Here is a 24,753-nt window from a genome sequence, read left to right as displayed (position 1 = left end):
TATACCCATACATCCACTATACCCATACATCCACTATACCCATACATCCACTATACCCATACATCCACTATACCCATACATCCACTATACCCATACATCCACTATACCCATACATCCACTATACCCATACATCCACTTTACCCATACATCCACTTTACCCATACATCCACTATACCCATATATCCACTATACCCATACATCCACTATACCCATACATCCACTATACCCATACATCCACTTTACCCATACATCCACTTTACCCATACATGTACATCCACTTTACCCATACATCCACTATACCCATACATCCACTATACCCATACATCCACTATACCCATACATCCACTATACCCATACATCCACTATACCCATACATCCACTTTACCCATACATCCACTATACCCATACATCCACTTTACCCATACATCCACCATACCCATACATCCACTATACCCATACATCCACTATACCCATACATCCACTTTACCCATACATCCACTATACCCATACATCCACTATACCCATACATCCACTATACCCATACATCCACTTTACCCATACATCCACTATACCCATACATCCACTTTACCCATACATCCACCATACCCATACATCCACTATACCCATACATCCGTTTTACCCATACATCCACTTTACCCATACATCCACTATACCCATACATCCACTATACCCATACATCCACTATACCCATACATCCACTTTACCCATACATCCACTATACCCATACATCCACTATACCCATACATCCACTATACCCATACATCCACTATACCCATACATCCACTATACCCATACATCCACTTTACCCATACATCCACTATACCCATACATCCACTTTACCCATACATCCACTATACCCATACATCCACTATACCCATACATCCACTATACCCATACATCCACTATACCCATACATCCACTATACCCATACATCCACTTTACCCATACATCCACTTTACCCATACATCCACTATACCCATACATCCACTATACCCATACATCCACTATACCCATACATCCACTTTACCCATACATCCACTATACCCATACATCCACTTTACCCATACATCCACTATACCCATACATCCACTTTGCCCATACATCCACTTTACCCATACATCCACTATACCCATACATACACTTTACCAAGAGTAGATAAACAAGAGTGTGCAACTCGCGGATGGGTTGGCCCACGGCGGAATTTTTTGTTGACGTAATCTTTTCGACGACGCACGCGCTGCGAGCCTTTTGGAGAGTTTTCCCTCGTGCAATTGGCTGGGCTTTACACTACAAGGTCGGTGCCCAGCACGTGCTCTCACACTGCTCTGCGGCAAAGCAGCGTTTCTCTGAAAAAAGGTGACGTAAACAAAAATTCCTCCGTGTATCTGCAGATTGTGCAGGAGAGATCCGGAGTTGCACACTCTTGTTTATCTACTCTTGACTTTACCCATACATCCACTTTACCCATACATCCACTATACCCATACATCCACTTTACCCATACATCCACTATACCCATACATCCACTATACCCATACATCCACTATACCCATACATCCACTTTACCCATACATCCACTATACCCATAAATCCACTATACCCATACATCCACTATACCCATACATCCACTATACCCATACATCCACTATACCCATACATCCACTATACCCATACATCCACTATACCCATACATCCACTATACCCATACATCCACTATACCCATACATCCACTATACCCATACATCCACTATACCCATACATCCACTTTACCGATACATCCACTATACCCATACATCCACTATACCCATACATCCACTATACCCATACATCCACTATACCCATACATCCACTTTACCCATATATCCACTTTACCCATACATCCACTATACCCATACATCCACTTTACCCATACATCCACTATACCCATACATCCACTTTACCCATACATCCACTTTACCCATACATCCACTTTACCCATACATCCACTATACCCATACATCCACTTTACCCATACATCCACTATACCCATACATCCACTATACCCATACATCCACTTTACCCATACATCCACTATACCCATACATCCACTTTACCCATACATCCACTTTACCCATACATCCACTATACCCATACATCCACTATACCCATACATCCACTATACCCATACATCCACTATACCCATACATCCACTATACCCATACATCCACTATACCCATACATCCACTATACCCATACATCCACTATACCCATACATCCACTATACCCATACATCCACTTTACCCATACATCCACTTTACCCATACATCCACTATACCCATACATCCACTATACCCATACATCCACTATACCCATACATCCACTTTACCCATACATCCACTATACCCATACATCCACTTTACCCATACATCCACTATACCCATACATCCACTATACCCATACATCCACCTTACCCATACATCCACGTTTAATACCCATACTCACAACACTTTCCAAGGTATGTGTGTGTGTGTGTGTGTGTGTGTGTGTGTGTGTGTGTGTGTGTGTGTGTGTGTGCGTGTGTGTGTGTGCGCGCGCGTGCGTGTGTGTGTGTGCGTGTATGTGTGTGTGCATGTGTGTGTGTATACGTGTCAATAGTAAAACAGAACAAAAAATAAAATAAAATAAATATCGGTACATGCCATGATGCCAGTGACCATGGGAACCATTGACACTGCACGTAGATCTACTGTGAGAGACGCTGTGACAGGCACTGAAGTCAAGAGACTGGTTTATGGTGAAAATACACATATGAAGAATAATTCTACAATCATCGTGCTCATGTAGATGTACATGTACCTCAGTGACAATACCTGTATGCCTCTCTACGTCTACAGCTAGACGTCATTGTTGTTAGCTCTTGACAGCATGAAACAAGGTGGAGGACACTGTGTTCGGAAACCAGTGACCTTACTACAACCATCCACGGTTGGCAGAGCCCCGGTCCGTTGGAACCATCTGAACCATAAATTGCATAATGGGTGTTGAACCCGGTTCTGACTAGGCGCCGGCGGATTATGCCCGCAGAAAAATTGGCAAAATTCGGTACTTTTTCTGGTAAGTTTCATGCATGTGTGGTATGTGGATAAAGAAATGGAGCAGAATTTGAGGAATTGCCTGCCATAAGGTTTGTATGGTTCTGCCAATTTCACTGCTTTTCGAGCAGAATCTGCCACCTTTTCGAGCAGAATCCGCTGGTCCCTAGTTCCGACCCTCATTATGCTAGGGGAGTTTAGAGTTACACATGGGACAATGTCATGTAACTCTTGGGTTACCATGGTTACCGGTATGTGTTCTGAGGGTGTAGTCGGAGGCGTCTTTATATACAAGTATAAAATGTTTAGTTATGCCTTATGATAAGACTAAGGGGCCGTCCGTAAATATCGATGTTTTTTTAGAGACGATATTGGTGCTTCTCTCCCTTGACCCCCCCCCCCTCCCCCCAGAAGACGCACATGTACATCTAGATCATGGATTCAATATTTTTGGATGCTCATTTTTTTTTCCTTTTTGGCAATAATATGAACCCAAGATGGCAAGTTTGCAGTATTTATATGGTCTAATTGAGAAGGAGAGCATTATGACTTTTTTGGTCGCCCTCGAGAACACTTGTGGCCAGCAGCCTTCTTGTGCTGCATTAGCCCATGGTAGGTGGTGAAGGCTAAGCCACAAGTAGACATGGTAGAAGCACCATCCAAATACGAGCATACATGCTCCTTCTGCTGCCTGGATGTAGTGCCTTCACTGCTATGACTCAGGTGGTTGTGGCGAAGCTTATCAGCCGCTGACAAGAAGACATACTTGCAGTGCTCGCATCGCTCCGTTGCACCATTCTCAGCGTTTTTCAAATCCTTGTTCAGACAGTGAAGACTGGAAACTCTTGTGGAGTTCGTCCGTGTTTGTTCACACTGCCTCTACGTCTTGAAAAAGGTATCCTGCAGGCATCGTTCGGCCGATTTCCACAATCAACAGCTCATTCTTTTGCTCCTGAAATTCGCCATGGGCGTACAGCTTCCAATTTTTGATTTTGTTTTTGTGTCGCGAGTTTTAGCTCCGCGAACGGAAGCTGGTTTCACATTTCTTGTATAGCCATTTAGACGTCCGCGTGCAGGGATCGGCGAAACTTCAGATATTACTTATTAGAGAGGTTTTGCATTCCGAATTTCGGTACAGCGTTCTTCGGTCATTTGTCGAACATCAAAATGTCGAATTTTCGCACCAACGTTTGTTTTGCAAGTCGAAAATGATGTGTTTTCATTTCGTGAGCCCCAGCATCAGCAACGTCCTGTCCCGTGCCCCTTTTCTTGCTGATTCCAACGAACTTTGATCGCCCAAAGAGTCGAGGGCCAAACCTGCCTCCTCAGTCGCCTCAGAAAAACCAACTCCATAGCCAAGTCAAATTTTATGCGTGTCGCCATAGTCTTTTCAGCCACACAGATGACGGTGAGGACACTCCAGGCGAAAGAGAGTCGACAGGCAGTGGAGAGGAGCAATCAGAGGTAGCTGACGATGCTATGTCGCCGCAAAGACGCCTGCCAAGCGATGCCGAGATAAGAAACCTCTTTGAATAAATCAAGCGCTAGCACTCTTCTACAAGAAAATGCATCCGAAAAATATTTTCGGCAAAGTGAGCTTTTTCCGAACAAACACTCCGAATCTTCGTGTGCATTTTCGACCTCGCTCCCGCGTGCCGAATCTTTTTGCCGAATTTCGGAATGCAAAACCTCACTAATTACATCGATATTTTTCTGATGCTCGAAAAGACGCACATGTCACATGGCTCAAACCTCCTCTGGCCCCCAGACGCACCAATATCGTCTCTAAAAAAACATCGATATTTACGGCCGGCCCCTAATTATAGGTTAGTGCATGGCAGGGAGGGCCTTAAGTTATGGCTTGTTAGTGCCCGACAGGTTAGCCTGAGGGCCGTAGGCCCGAGGGCTACCCTGAAGGGCACAAACAAGCCATACGACCCTCCCTGCCATGCACTAACTATTTTAGAACGAGGTTACATGCATTATCTCACTTCCATTATGCTTGTGTACCATTATATTGGGTAGTTTTGTTGTTTGTGTGCAGAGAGACTTGGTGTGGTATGAAAGAATATTTCCTTCTGTTTAGTTATGGTAACTCAGCGCAACGGAGGACTACTAAAAGTAGAATAGCAGCAAATGAAATGCTGGACTCTTATTGCGAGCTTCATTCTCTCATTCAGCTTGTGGAGCTATTTAGGGGCTTTGAGGGCCCCTTGTCGATACCTCTAATGACTTTGATCTTCGGTTTTTATAGGTTTCCACAAGCTGTTGACAAAGGAAATTCGTACAGATGAAAGAATACGGGAGGCAAAAACCGTACACACTTCTGAAATGCGTAGCTTTTAGTAGTACACCGTACATTTTATGCAGAGTTCATTACCTGCACCGCACTATAATGCATACAGGGAGTTGTACGCACCAGTTTAGAGTATATTCAGCGGGCTTTAAACTAATCCAAGGCCCTCAACGCGTCATCAAGAGTAGTAAAATAACGATTGAGCGGGCTTTAAACTTTGATAAGGCCCTTGGCGGGAATGTCGCTGATTGGTCGTTTCCTGGACAACGAGACAGACCTCGTTCTAAGATGGTATTAACTAACGGACTAAGACTAACTGTCCCCGGGGAAAATTGCGATTCCGCGGCCGCGTTTTTTTCCGCGTTTTTTGCGATTTTTTAAAAGACCGCGTTTTCCGCGATTTTCCCGCGTTTTTTGAACTTTTTGTTGCACTACACGTACACACAGTGCACTTTTCGGTCAGCAACGTCTCATCGTGGCGGCTTTTTACTCAAATAATGGGTGCTTTATACACCAGAGACTTGTAACTGATTGATTTCACTACATACTCGCTGAAAATTGCCGCATTCACCGCATATTTACCGCATATTTACCGCAAATTCACCGCAAATTATGCCATATTATGCCGCGTTTTTCCCCGCGTTTTTTGCGATTTTTTTCCGCAATTTTCCCCGGGGACAGGACTAAGTCATGTAGCATAGTGTAGGCCGCATGTTTTGGCCACGACTAGACTGCACATCTACATGAGTACTATAATTATACAGAAGCCTTGCTTGATAGTTACATGATGACTCATGAGGTAGGAAGGCGTGAAAGCGACCTGACCCTGACCCTGACCTGCTACTGTAAAGTGAGAAACTTTCGCTAGAGATTTAATTTCGCTATTTTCGTGACCATCACACATTCGCAAATACATGTATAAATCGCCGCAAATCTCCCCGTACATTGATCGTAGACAGTACAAGATCCGACTGAAGAGATAGAATCGCAAAAGTTTCTCACCGTGAACCAGCCCAATTTATGAAAACGCTAAATTTGCGCCGCGAAAGTGTGTCGCTTTACAGTACATCAGGTACATGGTTGGGTTGAGCTGAGGGCAACCTCGACGACGTCGGCTGGATCGGAGGCTGGAGCCGGTTGTCTGGCCCGGCCGCGGCTTGATCGTTTTTTCCGTGGCGCGTGATCTCGACCACAGAGGCACAGACTGCCCCGCATCAGTGCCATGTTACCACGCGATCGTCGACAGGCTTAGCTGTCAGTGTCATTCCTAATCCTAGTGCCGCTCATGTGACTAACGCGGGACGGGTGACGGGTAGGTCCGACTGGGTCGACTACCTACGCTACATGACATGAGTGGCACTAGTAGGAATGGCCAATTACGGCCAAGCCTGTCGACGATCGCTAGCGCTGGGCATTCTGTGGTGGAGATCACGCGCCACTGAAAAAAGCGATGAAGACAGAGTGAGTAGTCGACATTAGGCTACGTGACATTGACTTTGTACACCATGTAGATATACACGGCCCCGGGCTTCAATCGATTTGACTCTTGCTTTGGAGCTGGTCCAAGATAGCTTTTTAGTTATCTGTCTTGGTCCGTTCTTGTAATCGACCAGTCCGCTGTACAGTACTCAGTAGATGCTCCCGACCGAGAAGGAGCAAGTATTAGTATTAGTTTGTATTCAACGTTTCAACGGTTTGTCAAGAAGGGAAAATCGGAGACAAGCGTAGTTGCCAGCGTAAGACTAGGGGACTTAGTAAGAGTACCAGTCGCCCATCTTCAGTCCACCGCAGAATTAGGAACTCATTTCGCTGTATGCTAGGCTAGGCTAGTAGCTCAGACTCAGTGACTTCTACTAGTTCTAGAACCAGTTTGTAGAAGCCCAGCCACTGTTTGAAAACGTTGAAGGCGTGCTCTGTAAGTGTAGCTAACGTTCCTTGCGCAGACACCATCGCTCATCAATACTTCATTCAGCAATCCGTCCGACCGTCCGAGTCAGTTGAGTGGAAACTTGAGCTAGCGCACCCTTCACTTCAGCTGATCACCGCGGCTTAGACTGTGCGGAGCATGCGCATGCGCATTACTCCAATTCGCCACCGCGGCTTAGCGAAACTTTGAAAGCTGACTGATTTCGCCCCTCTGCCAGCCTCAATAGCACGGTGAGTTTCAGAGATGCTTCATGTCTCACTGCTAAAACATGCATGCTGGTTTATTCTAGGAGAGTTTCTAGATTCATTCCAAACAAATCCAGGGGAGGGGGTTGGGGATGGGGGGGGGGGGGGGTGCTTTGGGTGCAAAAGCACTCAACTTTCCGATCTTGGTTGGAGAGACAGCATTGTACACTGTGCCTTCATCACACGTGCAACTCTGCAGAACGTACAGTGACTGTTTACCTATCCACAATATTTCCAAATGTAGCGTATTTTCAGGAGTATAAGCCACACTTTGAACGCTCAAAATTCACTCAAAAAAGGGAGTGCGGCTTGTACTCCGATGATCAAATTAACAGTGATAAAAAGGGTAGATATCTGTATTCCGTGGCAAAAATGGGAGGGGGGGGTCTGGCTTATCTGTCCCTGCGGGAATTTGCGGAAAAAACTCTCGAAAACTTGCGCAAGAAATTGCGGCAGAAAGTAACAAAAAATGCGACGAAAAGTGCGGAATGATGCAGAACTTGCCAGGAATCCGCGGAATAATTTGCAGAAAATTGCGGATTTGGGCCAAATCACGAAATTTGTTGCATCGTATATCTACTCGGGAGTCGTGCTGTGCAAATAACCTACAGGATCATGGAAAGAACTGCGTGAAAAGTGCATAAAACTGTGAGATATAGTGCAGAAAACAACAAAAAACGCGGGAAGTCGCGGATTTTGCTGAAAATCGCGGGTTTGGGCCAAAATCGCGAAATTTGTTGCATCCGTGGAATCGCGATTTCCTGGAGGGACAGGCTTATACTGCAGTGGCGCTTATGCTTCGGATAATAGCGTACTGGTCGGTGTTTTCAAAATGGTCAAGGAAATTTCTGAGAGTGTGTAGACAGTAGGTACAAGTAGGCTAGTACCTGTCTGCAGTGGAGCGGTGTCAATACATGATTATTAATGCTTTGTGACAGGGAGTAGTAATATAGTAGTATTTTACTACTCTCTGCTTTGTGCATACTGTTTATCACCACAAGTAGCAACAAAACTGGATTCTCCACAGCACCACAAGATATGTGTTGAGGAACACATCAAGTAAAGTCGTTTGCATCAGCCGGGCAGATCACCACTGGCACTTGGCCCATATTTCCTAGTGTTGATGTCGCTGATTGCTGGTGATGGTTGAATGTAGACAAGAGGGGATATGTCTCTGAACTAAATCAGCGTGTAGCTGTCGCACAGCCCTATAGACTCATCCTTTGATAACACAAGAAAAAGCCGCGCCGCATAGCAATTTGTTCCGTTGTGTTTTGTAGTTCTGGCTTTTTAGTGTTAGCGTTGGCGGTCGTGTAAAAGAAAAAATAAGTTTCGTTCATGTTTTTCCAAGTGCACTCATATATTTGCAGAAGCAGAGCGGTACATGTACAAGTTGAAATGCGATTCACTATTCTTTAGGAAAGGTAGTAAGTCTGATCAACCAGTCAGGTTTCCTGCACTATCTGAGAAGATAAAGAGAAAAAAGAGTGGAGAAATCTGATTTTGGGATCATAGGAGAGTGTGGTAATTCCAGCAAAAGCAGCATCCAGGATCTGGCTCATTACTAGGAAGCTGAACATTGAAGAGTGATCTTGAATGTCAACTGTGGTGGTTGCTTCTGTTGTTTTGCCTTCATTGACCCGGTACATATCATGGACTATGTGGAAATCTAGCGGCATCCTAGCAGTACTTGAAAGTACAGTCATGTGCTACCATGGCATGGTGTGTGTATGAACACACAGAACACATCTACAATCATGTACTTTTGGGGAAATTTGTGCCCCCCCCCCTCTCTTGATCATGATCCTGGCTATGCCCCTGAAATCCATATCGCAGTGTGTCCAGTCAGCAGCTGTTTGAGCCAACACCAATAATACGTGGCGGGAGAATTTCTTCTCTTACAAAAAGAAAAGGGATTCCCGGGCCGTCCCGCACCAAAATCGAGCCGAAGTCATTTTTTATAGTACTGATCGTGTGAGTAGATCTGTGACAGGGAGTCACCGTGACAAACCCGGGCTTGTACGACTCCCTGGTGTACGACTGAGGGCCGTTGTTGACCGAAATACCAAAAAATTCTCGACATCGAGTTCTGTATAAGCAAGAGTAAATAGCCCCCGGAGAGTGCAACTCAGATGGGATTCTTTACCAGCCAAGTCAAAACCAGCAAGTTCTTGTGTTTGTAGTACAGGTAGAGATCAGCTATAGGGTTGGTGGTTATAAGAATATACCGCCTATAATGTTATCAGCTTCAGAATTCCAAATCTAAAGAATCTTTTCCACTCAAATTCAACGGTGGTTATAGGAGTAATCTCTGTATATGTATATCATGGTTTGTAAGTTATAGGAAAATAGGGACAGTCGTGAATCAGATACATGTACTGCTCTATTACTATGTCAGTGTGAGGAGAATTAGAGGGAGAATGTCACCTGTCCGCCATGTGTCTCTATCCGTACAAGAGAGCAGACTGAGTATGCACAACTGCACATCACATTGCTCAGCTTTTCTCATCTTTAATTCCAGGTACTGTTTTGTAGAATCTACTAACTTACAAGCTTGAGCAGGCCAATGGGAGTTATAAAATTTGGACTTTGATGTATGTGCATGTGAGTGTGTGTGTGTGTGTGGGGGGGGGGGGGGGTTACAATGTGCAGATCTATTGTTTGAAAGACATTCATGCTCCATTTTTCTTGCTTTCTTCAGATACTAATTTCAGTGCGACGGCCGGCCGTGTGCAAGTACTGCTGGTACTATGGTCTGACGCTAACTGTCAACATTGCTAGCAAAGAACTGATGTGCAGTGAATGAAGCCTGATTCTCAATTCTTGTAAGTTTCAGTCCTGGATCAACAGTTGCTGAACCACAGCACAAACACACAAGACAGGCACGGTTAGCAAGCACACCATTCCACTGATCACCAACTAGCGATTACCTTAGCCATCCTCTATGACAGTGAGTTTGTGAACCGTGTGGCATGCTGGACAGCTAAGTTCATGAGTCAAACGGTTTGCTTGAGATCGAGACTGTAGATGTGTTCAGGCGGTAACTAGATGCTAGTTTAGACCAGAGACAGTTGTTGAAGGGGAAAGGATGTGTTGTACTGCAAGACCAGAGACAGTTGTTGAAGGGGAAAGGATGTGTTGTACTGCAAGACCGGAGACAATTGGTTGGTATGGCAATGCAGAATTTTCCATCAAAGGATTAGGTACTGAAGTATTTTTACAGTGCTATGCAAGATAAAAAGTTTGAACTCTTATCAAGCTGTGCAGGACTTTAAATAGATTCTACAGGCTCAGTTCATACCAGTGGTGTACCCGGGGGGGGGGGGGGGGGGGGTGCTTTGGGTGCTCAAGCACCCCCTCAAAATGTTCGACATAGGTCAACGTTCATGATGTACCCACAGGGGCATATGAACAGGTCCTGCGGCCGCCGATGTTTCGCCCAAAAAAGAAGAAAAAAGGCAACTAGCTCGTTTACAACCATGCGGAGGGTCAAGTCCTACACAGTACAACCGGCCAGGAAAGGCTCAAACACATGACTCCTGATGTTCCTGAATGTCCACAAGAAACTGCTGGACGTCTAGTGCCTGAAGAGTGAATTTGAATGTGGAAGTGAGCATCAGCTCTCCCAATTCAGACAGTTTTAAAACCTCAAGTCTTTCATGATACCACAGTATTTGTTCATATCAATCCTTTTACAAGTAAAATCACCCTCTTCATTCAGTAGAGACAGAGTCGAGTAAGCTGTATTCCCGGTGCCAATAGGCGGGCTCACCACCCCTGTATGGCAACTTCCCCATGCCTAACCTCCAAGACAAAGTCCATACTAAAGCAGTTATACTGGGCGGAGTTAAAAATTAAAAAAAATTGCGACCTGTAAAGAGCTAACAATCCGCTGGACCATTGGAAATCTGCTTCCTACGCCCCTGGCCCATGCCACTAAAAGTGTCATAACTTTGCCACCGTTATTCTGATTTTTTTGCCTTCCACTCGCTGTCACTAGTTGATCATAGTTAACCGTGTTACATGTACTTAAATGTGCCAGGACCGAGGGCTATCCATATTGTCAGGGCCTCGACTTGTTCTATTCCAATTTTCCGGAAACACTCCGATCAGTTGTTCCGACAAACCGACCGAAACGATTGTTCACGAAAATGTACTATTTTGTTGTTTCGGGCCCTTGAAATCCTAAAAATGTTACGGCTTCTAAAGAGGTCGCTGTCCCCTCGACTCCCTGCCATTGAACACCTCAGACACTGCTTCTGATTTCTGCCAACAGAAAAGTGGCAGCCCTCTGCTACTATCCTGTTTGTGAAGCTACCACTGTCCATTACACTTGCTTCCTCTAGTACCTGATTCTATTTCTCCATACCAGAAGCAAGAGTATATAAGCTTGTGGGAGCTTATTTACTCTTGCCAGAAGTTGTAATGGTAGTTTTACCTTCTTGCCCATTCAATAAGTTAAGTATATTGTTACTACACGTAGACTACCTCTAATTCGAATACGGTATAATTCAAACATTCCGTGTAATTCGAATTTTTTTCGTCGTACCCGTCTTCTGCAAGTCACTTCAAGTCAATTTTTTTCATGAAAATAAATAAACACAAGCGCAACCTCAACAGTACAGGAAGAAAAAGAGCAAAAAAATGGCTGTAAACACGGTCGAGAAAGCAAAAATGGCTGTGAAAACAGTCTAATGCGGAGCCTCTGGAGGGAGTTCGAAAATGCCATGGCTGTGATCAAACTCTAGTACCGATTTTAATGACTCTCAAAAGAACCTAACCGATGCTGCTCATGGTAACCGCAAATCGGGCCGAGTCGTTTGCATCTTAGGATACTCGGTGCCGATGGCCTCGCAGACTGGCACCAGCAGCACGGATGAGGGCTAAGCTTAGCTTGCATCGGATGTACGAGATTGTGGCAGAGTACGGCTCCTGCTTCTTGTCGGCTGAGCTGCTCGCCGCCTTCTGCATGAGTGGGAGGAGCTCAATGGCATACATGGGCATTGCCATCGGGTCTCCCTGGGTGGTGCCCTCCTCAGAAAGAAGACAATCCCCATCGACGAACAACCGTGCGGGATGCCGGTAGGTGTTGGTAACGGCACCCGCGATAGCCAGACCTGAGAGGTGACGGATGTTGTGCAAGCACACACTGCGGTTCAGCCTGTTGAACGCATTGCTTGCGTCTGCTAGGAGGACTGCTTCGGTCTCTTCCCCGTTCCACAGGTGCCGCATTGCGTGTATTGCTGCTTTCACTCCACATTCTTGGCCGCCACACAGCTGAAGCGACCCGACCGCCTGTTGGATCTGCCCTCCGATGATGGTGAGGATGGCTTTGCCTACTATCCTTCTGAGGACTTCACATACCGTAAAATTCCGTTAATAAACCCCGGGCGTATACTTTGCAGAGGTTCAAAAACCGGGCGTATATTTGGGCATGGGCTTATCTTAGGGCATGGGCGTTATTTCGGGTGCAGAAGATGTACCTCTCAGCAAGCCACTAGTTTGAGTGAAGCACCATTCTCACTGAGCACGGTACACGTACATGTACATCAAACCAACTCTGGAAATTTGATCGTAACCAAGAATGTAGCGATAAATTACAGATTTGATAGGTAAACCACTTGCTATGGTAAGTACAAGGCACAACAGGTAACGGCATGGCTGAACACGTCTACAACTGTTATACAGTTTGTACGCGAACACACGCTCGCGCGCTGGTCATTTTGTGTCCACTTTACGCCCTGGGCTTATTTCGGGCATGGGCGATAAAACGGACTTGAAGTGTACACCGCCTAAAACTGGGCTTGTTATCGGACATGGGCGTTATTTAGGGTGGGCTTATCTACGGAATTTTACGGTATGCCAATTGGGCGCACCCCGGACTTCTTATCCAGAGGCACCAAGTGGCATGCTGTGAATGGCTTGAGGGGGATTGGGTTGATGATTCCGGTGGCGATGCGCTTAGCACAGGCGGCGAAGCTATCACATAGCTGGTCCGAGGACGCTCCAAACGTGGTGCACAAACGTTTCCAGCTGGTAGAGTCCATGGCGGATGGGCCGTAGCACCGATTGCCGAATGATGTCTCTGTTCAGAGCTTCGAACAGCACCGGGTGCGGCAATTCGGGGCAGGGGCCGATGATGAGGGCATCTGCATGCATGGGTTCCGCCGGCAGGTGCTTCTCTTTCAGCGTTTGTCTCACGGTTTTACCAACAGTGGAGGAGTCCAGATTTAGCAGCCCACCCGAAGGCGTTGCTGTCAGGGACTGGAGATCTGCACCCAGTTCACCATTTGTGATGAGGGTAGCGAAACTTCGCGCGCCATCTGGACTTTGTGCCCGTTTCCCGCCACGTTCCTTGGTTAGTTGGCGCTGGATGGTACGTGCCTCCCGGACAAGCTCATCGATGTTTCCCTCGTTCCAAAGCTGCATTCGTCGGTTCAGACATTCCACATGCACCTTGTGTGTCAAGCAGTTGACCGGTTGTTGCAGTAGAAGACTACGGCAGACCATAATTGCCTTCAAGGCTATGCCTTCTCCCGCTGCGTTTGTTCAGAACGTGTTGAGGTAGCGAGCGCTCAAGTCCCCCACTGACCTGCCATGTGCACCCGATAGGATGGAGAACAGGTTAGGCCGGAAGTGTGCGATTTCCTCGTACGCTGCAGATATGATCTGCCCTGTGTCCTCGGGGCTCAGCTCACCGAGTCTTGAGTCGTTGGTCAGCTGGCGGGATTGGCGGTGTTGCAGCCCCCTGCCCTCTAGCTGTGCCATGCGAATTTGTGGGTTTCCGGCTCGCTGTTGCTATTGAGCTGCGAGGAGCTCAGGCTTGCCCGGAGGGCGACCTCTTGTGCAGTTGGTTGTCGGTCTTGCAGGTGTAGCATTGGCATACGGCCCTGTCTACTACTATACACTGTGTGTAAGTTGATAACCTGTATCAGTATAGTAGAGTGTTAAGTGAAGACACATGTAAAGCCATTACAGTGTAGTTAGTGACTAAGAATGAGCATAGGCTGCTCATCCATGATTCATGATACATTCTCTTCTGAATATTATCAGTACTTTAAAACCTGCCTTCTATTCTCTCTTTCCTTCTTTCAGACACCACAACAAACGTGTGCACCTTACACACTGTACCGCCAGATGTAAAGGTTGCGACAGCGTAGCAAGGAAGGAACGGATCACTGCAGTGAATGAGGCATTGTCAACTCTTGTATGTTGGAGTGACCTGGATGACTAGCCAAGCTGAGTTTCTGGTAATCACATAATCCAGCTGTTCAACGCCTAGCAGCTGCTTTCATCTCCCGATGATAGCGGTGAGTTGTATTGCAGAGCCATGACTACCATTGCTAGCTTCTGTATTCCTGGGAACTTGTTCAATGAAAACTGGGCATACCGGTTTGAAGAAACAACAGCACCAGCAGTGGCCTATCTCAAATTCAGTTGTGTATTCGTGCGTGTGTCCGTGTGTTTGTGTTTGTGTGTCCGTGTGTGTGTTTGTGTGTGTGTGTGTGTGTGTGTGTGTGCGTGTGCGTGTGTGTGTGTGTGTGCGTGTGTCTGTGTGTGTGTATGCAGAAAACTACACAGACCATGACTGCAGTGAAGAGTGTATGAACCGTGCTACAATAACCAGTTTATCATCGTCCTGAAAGTACTTCAAAATGTCTAACAGTAAGTCAGACCAGCAGTCCACCATAATTGAATGTGCAGTATCTTAGCAACAAGCCTTTGGTTACATGCGATTACAAGAGCAAACAAGAAACAAAACTCCTATCTAAAGCAGACAGACTATAGAATGCAGATGCCTTATAGAGAACCAAACCCATTATAGAATATTTGTTGCTTACATCCGTTGAGCCGCTGTACGCAATTTCAAATGGCAAGCCGAAATCCGATGATGGCCGAGCCCTGGCAGTAGCAGTGCTCCTTACATCCCGAAAAGCTGCCTCGAGATATCACCACAAATAGAACAGGGGACCTGCCAACTTGACTTTTCATTTGACTGTATTTGACTACCATCCCGCAGAGCCGTCCATAAACAAAACATCCATCAAATGTTTCACTTTGCAAACCTGCAAGAAATTATGGCTCCATACTTAAAGTACAGTTTTCCAGGGAGGTCGCTCCACATCAGTCGAGCTTGAGTATGCTAAGGAAGGGATGGTGGGCGGGGGGGGGGGGGGGGGGGGTTGGGAGGGTACATGATGTTGAGGTGTCCAAACATGACCCGATTGTCATGGTGATTGGTTGTCCAGGATACTGTCTCAAAATTGCTGATGATTATCTGTCCATGCTGTTTCGATTAGTTCGACATTCCTGTATATTTGTTTTGTCTTTTCGTGTTCTTTAGACGGACCATTTGATGATCCCAAGTTCATTTCCTATATCTTACCCTGGATTTATGAATTGGATGCAACGAGCTTTCGACATTCTATGCAGCACAAAGGTGCGTTCACAAGTACAAAACAAATTGAGACATTGGAGCATCTGGAGAACAACAAAGGAAAGGAAGCGCATAATTCTCACATCATCAGTCTTATAAGTCCTGGGCGCACAGGTGCTTATAAACTACTCTGCAATGCAATCCATGACTTGGGTCCATTGTATGATGAATTGTACCAAGAAATGCTTCTCCTGTTGCCCGTTGACCAGCCACCAACGGCCAAGACATCCTCTCACGAGACAGGTAATTGATATGTCCAGAATGGGGATGGTCACAAGAATGGTCTTGGGGGTGTGGGTATACCACTTACAGTCTGAACTTCCCCAATTTAAACATTGCCATCAATCAAACTTCTGCTGTGAAGGGAAATTTTAGTTTTGTACCTTACCAGCAAAATTAAACTCATTACACCAAAGTATAGTCTACAGTACATTCAGAAAAAGATGATATCCTAGCTTTTGGCCAGAAATGGGTCAAATTTTGAGTTTTTTCTCAATTTTTTTGCAATCCCCCATGGAATCCTCTTCCAATTGTGTTTTTGAAGTCTATTTCTCCAAAAAGCAAGCCATAACAAGAATAGGATTTCGGCCGGGTTTTGCCCCCAAAGCACTGAATTGGGGAAAACCATGAAAATCCAACCCGTGCACTCCACTTGCAGAACAGTGCATTTGAGGTTCAAACCCCAGTCGAGGTACCTTTTTTGGACCCTTTTCAAGTTTCGAATCTCGCGTCACTGGCGAAATCACCAAGCACGAGTGCTCTCCGGGGCCAACGCTCATCTTTTTCTGAATGGACTGTAGCTAAAACCGAACTGTACCCCTCTTGCGGCCGCGATACACAACAGAAGGCCAGCTGTGTAGTAGGAGAGAATACTTTGTTCTTTCTCTAAGTAGACGTCTGGGCAACTGACGTATGACAACTAACAAGTGAATATTATCCAGGAATGTGGTGCACTCATCAGGGCAAAAGTGGTGCGCTCATCAGCACAAAAGGTGCACGGGTCAGCGATACAATGCTGTCCCAATGGGGACCAGTGCGAGAAGTGTGTACAGAGCGGGTGACTATAAAGCCTAGTTCACATTCGACGGGGCACGACGGGACGTGACGTAAGGATCGACGGGAAGCGACGGGACAGTCTGACGGCGTCCAATGTGAACACCAGGAACGAGAGCGCAGCCGTACTGCCGTACAGATCGGGAAGCTACGGGAAGAGTTGGATCGATCCAACCTTTCATACCGTAGACGGGCGTAGACGGGGATGCAAGTGTACAAAACAGCTGCATTTTGAGTGTGAACAGGAGACGGCGTTGTGCGCCGACTACTCCCGATTCGTACTTTGGAAATTTTTAGCATTTCGAACACTGTGCTTCCCATGATAACTCGCAGAATGGCTAACACGACTTGAGTTGAATTTTTGCAAGATACGGTCTGGGGTCACTTATGGTATTTTGGGATAGTTCAGGAGCGTGGCAGACGAACTGTTTTATCATTCCCTGGAGCTATAATTTGAATGGCACGCCTTTCGATGCTACTTTTTGGTGTTCATGAAATACTGGTATTGTGAACTTGATTCCGCTTCATTCAAGGAGAAATAATTGAAAAGAAATACCGAAAATAAGAAAATAGGGCAACGGTCACCCTGTCATGGGCCGTGCCTTATGACTGGCGTCGTTCGCTGCTGAACCACGAAACGACTGCAGCATGTCGTGTCGTACGATTCGTACAAGATTTTACAGTTCATCCCAGCCTTCCCGACAGGCCTTACGTCCCGTACCGTCAGCGTTCCGTCGAATGTGAACTAGGCTTTATGCATGTGAGTACACACCTGTTGCAAAAGCGCAGCAGCGTGTACCACGATTCAGCAGCGTGTACCACGATTCAGCAGCGTGTACCACGATTCAGCAGCGTGTACCACGATTCAGCAGCGTGTTCCACGATTCAGCAGCTTGTACAACTCTATCCCCCACCGAAAAAAGACATCCTCTCCTGAGGATGAAAGCGAAACAAATGAAGCCCAAAAAATTGAAGAAGACGGATCGGAGAAGACAGAAAGAGGAAAGAAATGAGATTGTGAATGAGCATAAAATGCGAGAATAAAACACAACATGTATAACCACAATTGTTGGACACGTGACGAGTAGGCGCACGCTGGACTCCGCGACGCTGCCGGGAGCGGCGAGACCGACGGCACTCACAGACCGAGAAGACAGTGGCAGCAGAACTGGGTATCCAGGCATCTTGCAGCACAGGACCTACACTGGAGGGTTGACCGAAAAACCACAACACAGCCGATGGGGTTACGAAAACTCACAGAGAGACAAAGACGCACACAGAAATAGACATGGACTGACACAAACATCTCAACCATCGCCAAAAATCAGAAAAGAAAACCACACGAAGGAATGGAAGAACAGCAAGGAAGAACACATCGACTGAAACAGAAGCAATTGATCAGTGAAGACACCAGATACCACGCAAACAAATCGGTTACCGATACGCATAAAAGATACTAAAGAAAAAATCACACTGCGCTGCCCTGAATAGCCCCAGGTATCCACCCTGAAAACCACAGGGATAACACCATAATAACACCGGAAACATTTAGTACATCCGCTTGCAAAGCAAAAAACCAAAACCGTCAGGCACTTATTGTGACGCACATGTGACAACCAGCAACACCCAGAACCCACAACACCCGCAAGGCAAACCGATACAAATAAGAGCATGATCCCTCCAGCCCACCAGGCAGACCGTGGTTCACCAAGATCGGACGCTCGCCCACCCAGGTGAACTGAAGAGACCCACATGCCGGAACACAATACAAAATAAGACGCTCACGAAAAAATTTCAACCTGGATCTAGAACGAGAATAATAGATGCATTTTCGCACCTCCCACCAAACGAGGATCTAGCAGCTTTGCTACATTTTCGGCAGTGCATGCCTGAGCACAACAACGCTCCACACAGAACATGGAGAACAGTTTTTCAAGAAAACCCTGCCCTGTTTATTGTGTTGGACATTGTGAAATGCAGCTGTGGAGTATCGACGAGTGATACTGGCAAACTTTGAAATTATTTTACAACAAAGCTGTACACAGCGTCAATCGAGATTACTCACTTATTTGTTTCTTTTGTTGACGCCTTTCAGTTCAGTTTTTATGTATGTGTGTATGTAAAGAGTACAATCAGTGGTTCACACACGCACACACACACACACACACACACACACACACACACACACACACACACACACACACACACACACACACACACACACACACACACCTGTCCTGTCCTGTCCTGTAGAGCCACTACCACTAGGGTCACGTGGGCCCCGGAGGGGCAGCAGAGAGAGCGAAAGAGCACGCCACCCGATGGCGCTCCAGATGCGAGACTAGTCGGAACCGGCGAGAGCAGATACACATATGCGGGAACTTGTCCCGTTCTCTGGCCATTGGACGGTGGCATTGCGTTGAACAGCGATGGCGGTTGCGTCCCTGGATTGAGCGAAAACAACGATTGCAGGTGTCACAGTGAGCATTGCAGCACCTCCGGGCGGTAGTGTCACCGGTGACAACAGCAGCTGGTTCTGTCGGTACTGGGCACGCGGTAGAAGCGGAGCAACGATGCACACCCACAAGCCTCCGCGGCTCCGGAACCAACGATGACACCCGAGGGCACTGACGTGCACCTCTCTGCTCCGAAACCGGCTTCTGCCGTTCAGCCATGCACTTGTGCCTAGCGAGAGTCACAGGCGACTCTGTACCACAGGGGCGTAGCCAGGATTGTGGCTGAGGGGGGTGCTCACTGGAAGTGTGGGCCTGCGCCCGAAGGGCGCGAAAAATGGGGGGGGTCCGGGGGCCATCCCCCGGAAATTTTTCGATATTGAGTGCCAAATCCTTCATTTTTGCATCTATTTCATTATTTTCCATTCCACCAATGATTCAATAAAAAGTCAGATAATCGTATGAAACGCACAGTACTTTGCTACAGAAGTTGGATGGTAAGAGATTGACAGGGTGTGGTTAGACCCAGAATATAATACAGACAATTGTTGAAATTTTTGAGGAGGGTGCTTGGGCACCCAAAGCACCCCCCCCCCCCTGGCTACGCCACTGTACCAGTCCGCTTCAAGGTCTCGTGAGCGGAGGTCCTTTACAGCGCAGTCTTTCCACCGTCGACGTGGGCCATGTGCCGGGCGACGAGATGGCAGGGTGCCGAACAGCAACTGTTTGGGCAATTGCACATCGTCCATGCGGGCGACATGGCCTAGCCACTCGAGGCGCCGATGCTGAACCTTGGTGACGATGGTTTCAGAGTCACCCCACTACTCAAGCAGCTGGTTGTGTGATAATTATGTGGTCATCCCAGCAACGATGGCGTGTGATACCCAATATGGACCGCGCGCATCGCATGTGGAAAACAGACATGCGACGGAGGTCCTGCTTCAGCGGCGTCCAGCACTCGGACCCATGCAGGAGCAGAGACAGGACACAGGCATTAAACACACAGCGTTTAATATGAAGATCTAAGTTCTTGTTCCTGAAAACTGATTGCTGCAGAGCACCACAAGCCCGGGACGCACTTGCCACCCGAGCGCTGATATCCTGCGAAGATCGGCCGCCACAGTGGATGATACACCCCAGGTACTTGAACTCCGGCACACACTCAATGTCCACACCGGCAAGCTGTATGGACGCCTGGTCCGCAGCCGTGACGCCAGCTCCCGCAACCAAGAACTTGGTTTTGGTCGCGCTCACGGTGAGGCCAAACTCCGAAGCGGTCAAGTTGAACAGATCCAAGGCAATCTCAGCACCAGCACGCGATGTTGCAAACAGAGAGGAATCTTCCGCGAACTGTGCCTCTAGGGCGGTGGCAGCGGTGTCAGCCCGGCGTGCCTTGCGATATAGTTAACCCTCACCATAGTGGTAGCTGAACTGGAAACCAACGCCAGGAATACCTCTGACCCTCTGTTGCCACTTGGTGACTACTGCCCACATGAAGATGTTGAAGAGGACAGGAGCCATAGTGCAGCCTTGCCGCAAGCCATTGGTGACGCTAAACAGACCCACACCTGTGCCACTCACGCGCAATACTGCATACATCTCATGGTGGAAAGATCGGATGACTGCAAGCAGGGGGGAGGGACACCAGCACGGGAGAGCACCTGCCAGAGGCACTCACGGGGCACGGAGTCGTAGGCCTTCTTCAGGTCAATGAAGACGAAGAAACCCTTGGCTGTATGCTCGATGGTCTTCTCGAGCAGCTGACGTACGCTGAACACCATGTCCGTGCAGGATCTGCCTCGCCGAAAGCCGCATTGTGATTCCGGGAGGAAGCTGCTGGCCAGGCCCTGGAGTCTCGTCTGAATGAGACACGCCAGGACCTTGCCGACAACATCGAGCAGCGCGATGCCACGCCAGTTGTCGAATCGGGTCAGGTCCCCTTTTTTCGGAATTGGTACCAGGGTAGCGTCTACTCACTCCTGCGGCACTTGGCTGGCACGCCACACATCTCCGAATAGCTCCACAAGCTTGTTGTTCAGCGACTCACCCCCTGCCTTCACCATCTTCGGCAAGACACCCGAGGCTCGAGCAGCCGTGCCATTCTTCAAGAGAGCAACGGCGCGGCACACTTCGCGCAGCGTGGGAGGTTCAGCAAGGTCTTCGGCAAGCGGTAGTTGAGGGACACCATTCAGCGTGTTCGGTGTCCAAGTGCTCATGACGTTGAGCACTCCAGAGAAGTGCCTTCCCCAGCGCTGTCCCTGCAACGCGGTGACGTGCATATATTTCCGTTCTCGTCAACGATCGCTGCTGTCCGTACTGGTTGAAGGCCGCGACCAGCAGACTGGAGGTCATGGATACATTTCCACACGACAGCGCCATTGAAACGGGCCTCGGTGGCCGCCTGAGCTTTAGATTTGATCCAGTCCACTCTGGCCATATCGATTGCTACGCGTGCGTTCAAGCGGGCTGCCTTAAGCTCCTGATGAAGCGGAGTGTCTCGCTGCTGGCCCCGGCAAAGCCAATCCTCGTAGGCCGAATTCCGCGTGTCCAGTAGGTGTTGGATGTTTGGCAGGGCTTCTGGAACCAGTCCGGCTGACGCCGTTTGGTGATTCCAAGGGCTGTGGATGCAGCAGTGTCAAGGGTGGACTTGATAGAGGACCATTTCTCACTAATGTTGGCATTCTCAAGCCAGTTGCGGTCGATCTCCTCCTTGATCACTGCCTGGTATATATCGGTAGGCGTAGGATCTTCAGGGGAAGACGTGCGGCAGTCCTTTAGCTGTGCAACGTCAAACCGGCGCCGAACACTATCCTTGCTCTGCGCCCCGCGCCGCACCGGCGATGGAAGCTGCAAAGCCATATATAGCAGTTGGTGGTCGCTGTCGCATTCAGCACTCCGGATGACGGCCACGTTGGTGCATAGATGGCAGTCGTCTTGCCGCACAAGTATGTGTATGCAGTGCCACTGCAGCGTGCCACGGTGCTGCCAGGTCTGTTTGAAAATGTTCCGTTTAGGGAACCAGGTGTTGCATATACACTAGGGCTCAAACGATTAGTCCGATTAACCGGTTGCAGACCGGTTACGAAGAATTAACGGTTAACCGATAAAGATAACGGTTACGCAGTAACTGTTCAGTCAATTTTTCAAGTATCAGGTCGTTGCAAAGTGTGCACTTTCGCGGGCTGTCGCACGCGTACGCAATTTCTGGGCTGTCAACTCGGTCATATCTGGTCTCTTCGTGTGAGAGTATGTATGAATGAGCATGCAAGAGAATGTACATGTGTGTGTTGTACTGAATAGGGTACATTTTTGAATGAGTATAGTCAAATATACGGTTAAAAAAGAGTCCGCAGGATTGCCGTGGCTTATAGGTTATAACCGGTTAACCGACCGTTAGCTTAGCAGTTAACCGTCAGGGGTAAAACCGTGACCGTTTGAGCCCTAATATACACAGTTGATTGGAAACAGCAAATGACAGTAGCTCAGCTCCTGATGCATTCATGGTGTTATACCCGTGAGTGCCTCGCACATCGGACCACTCATCGCCCCTTTGGCCTGAACCGACCCGTGCGTTGAAATCGCCAACTACGACACAACAATCAGATGGTGGAACGTCGTACAAGACACTTTGGACATCGTCAAAGAATTTTTCTTTCACGGTGCGACTAGCTGCGTAAGTCGGGTCGTAGGCACAAACCAGAGTGAAACTCTTAGCTGACCCATCAACGAGGGCGAACTGCAGGCGGGCAGATACAACGTGAGAACTCACCGCCTTCCAGACGCAGCCACCAGATCTCCACGCGCTCGCAGCGCAACGATCCAAAACAATTGCGACTCCTTCTCCTCGGCGGCGAGAGTCGACTGTGCCAGGAGATGGACGGCCAGAGCTGAGGATAATGAAACCATCCACGACGTAGCTCTCCTGTGAAACCGGTGAGTCTCCTGCAGGCCTGCTGCGGCGATATCAAACCTCCGTAGTTCCGCCACACCCCGATTTATTTTTTTGTTTTCAACTACTCGGCCAGAAACGCTTGCCGTCTCAATGGCTCCGTCTCGCTCCACCAGGGACCTGACATTCCAGCATCCAAAGCGCAACAGATGGCATCTCCTTCTCTCTCTCCTCTCTTCAACAAATTTCATGGCGCGTGATGGAATCCACTCGGGGGCTTGTCAAACCTCAGCGAGTGGCGATGAAGGGCGCAGTCAAAGGTGACGGCATCAAACGCCGTCCCGTCATTTAGCTGTGTCGGTCCCCTCGTCGAAAGCGCTTTGCTGGCCTCCGGCTTGGAGAGAGTATACTGAAAGGTTTTGACCAGAGATAACTGGAGCTCGAAAAAGGCAAACCGTCCCCCACGAGTACAAGGACACACACACACACACACACACACACTATCTACATTTAGGAATGTACTTGTCAGCATATCATCACAGTACATCTGTACAATGATATACCATCAAACAATTTGTTCTTTTTCCTCTTTCCTGTCCTGTGTTTCACCACAGTTCATGTTGCTACTATGCGTGCAGGCAGCGACACAGCTAACGATGGCACAGTGACATGTAATACACTGGCAGTGAATGATGATGGAGCAGACAATGGTGGGCACATTCAACGTCTTAAACAACATCTGCACAGAGTGAATACACATCTGTGCAAGACCACCGCTGATCATTCAGATCTAACTTGCTTGTCCGGCGATGTCAAGGATTGCTTCATGCCCATGCAGGCTCTGACGGAGAAAGATGCTCTGCAGCTGACGTATCGTGCGCAACAAGCTGCAACTCGCCGTGTCACTGGAAGACAGCCAATATCTGACCGTACACCAGGCGTTGCTATCCCAGGAGCTAAACAAGATAAGAGTGACAAAGTGGAAGGAGGAAGGCAGTTTGTTCTGTCCAGCGCTAAGCAGCTCTTGTCTGATCCCCATTATTATGAAGGTGTAACTAGCGCTGGCAAAAGTGGTGCTGGTGTTGGTGGTGGTGATGACACAGTTGACGAAGACATTCTGGAAAGTTGCATCGTAATTGGGAACGCTGGGCAGGGAAAGACCACACTGAGCAAACGAGTCATCGCCGACATCATGGAGACAACGACTGGGAATCTGGCAAAGATTGAATTCATTTTCTACGTGCCGTGCCGTGATTTGACACGTACACAGTCAACAGATTGGTGTGTGTTCCTTGGTTTGGACCAGTTGCGCATCAGTACACAGGACCAATCTTCACTGCTCAATTACCTCTCTGAGCATT

At 47.8% G+C, this 24,753-nt stretch overlaps 2 long non-coding RNA genes across 2 annotated transcripts in view; both read left to right on the top strand.

The window, feature by feature from the left end:
- Positions 1–24,753, top strand: part of LOC135818591 (uncharacterized) — a 195,562-nt gene that overhangs the window by 151,885 nt on the left and 18,924 nt on the right. The window lies entirely within an intron of this gene.
- Positions 14,684–24,130, top strand: LOC135818572 (uncharacterized). Its single transcript, XR_010553702.1, has 3 exons — positions 14,684–15,225; positions 15,905–16,240; positions 24,007–24,130. It is a non-coding gene; the product is annotated as an uncharacterized LOC135818572 (long non-coding RNA).

The sequence above is a fragment of the Sycon ciliatum genome, chromosome 5, assembly GCF_964019385.1.
Source record: "Sycon ciliatum chromosome 5, ocSycCili1.1, whole genome shotgun sequence".
NCBI classification, from domain to species: domain Eukaryota; kingdom Metazoa; phylum Porifera; class Calcarea; order Leucosolenida; family Sycettidae; genus Sycon; species Sycon ciliatum.
Note: the sequence above shows the minus strand (reverse complement) of the source record. Positions and strands in the feature narration are given on the sequence as shown.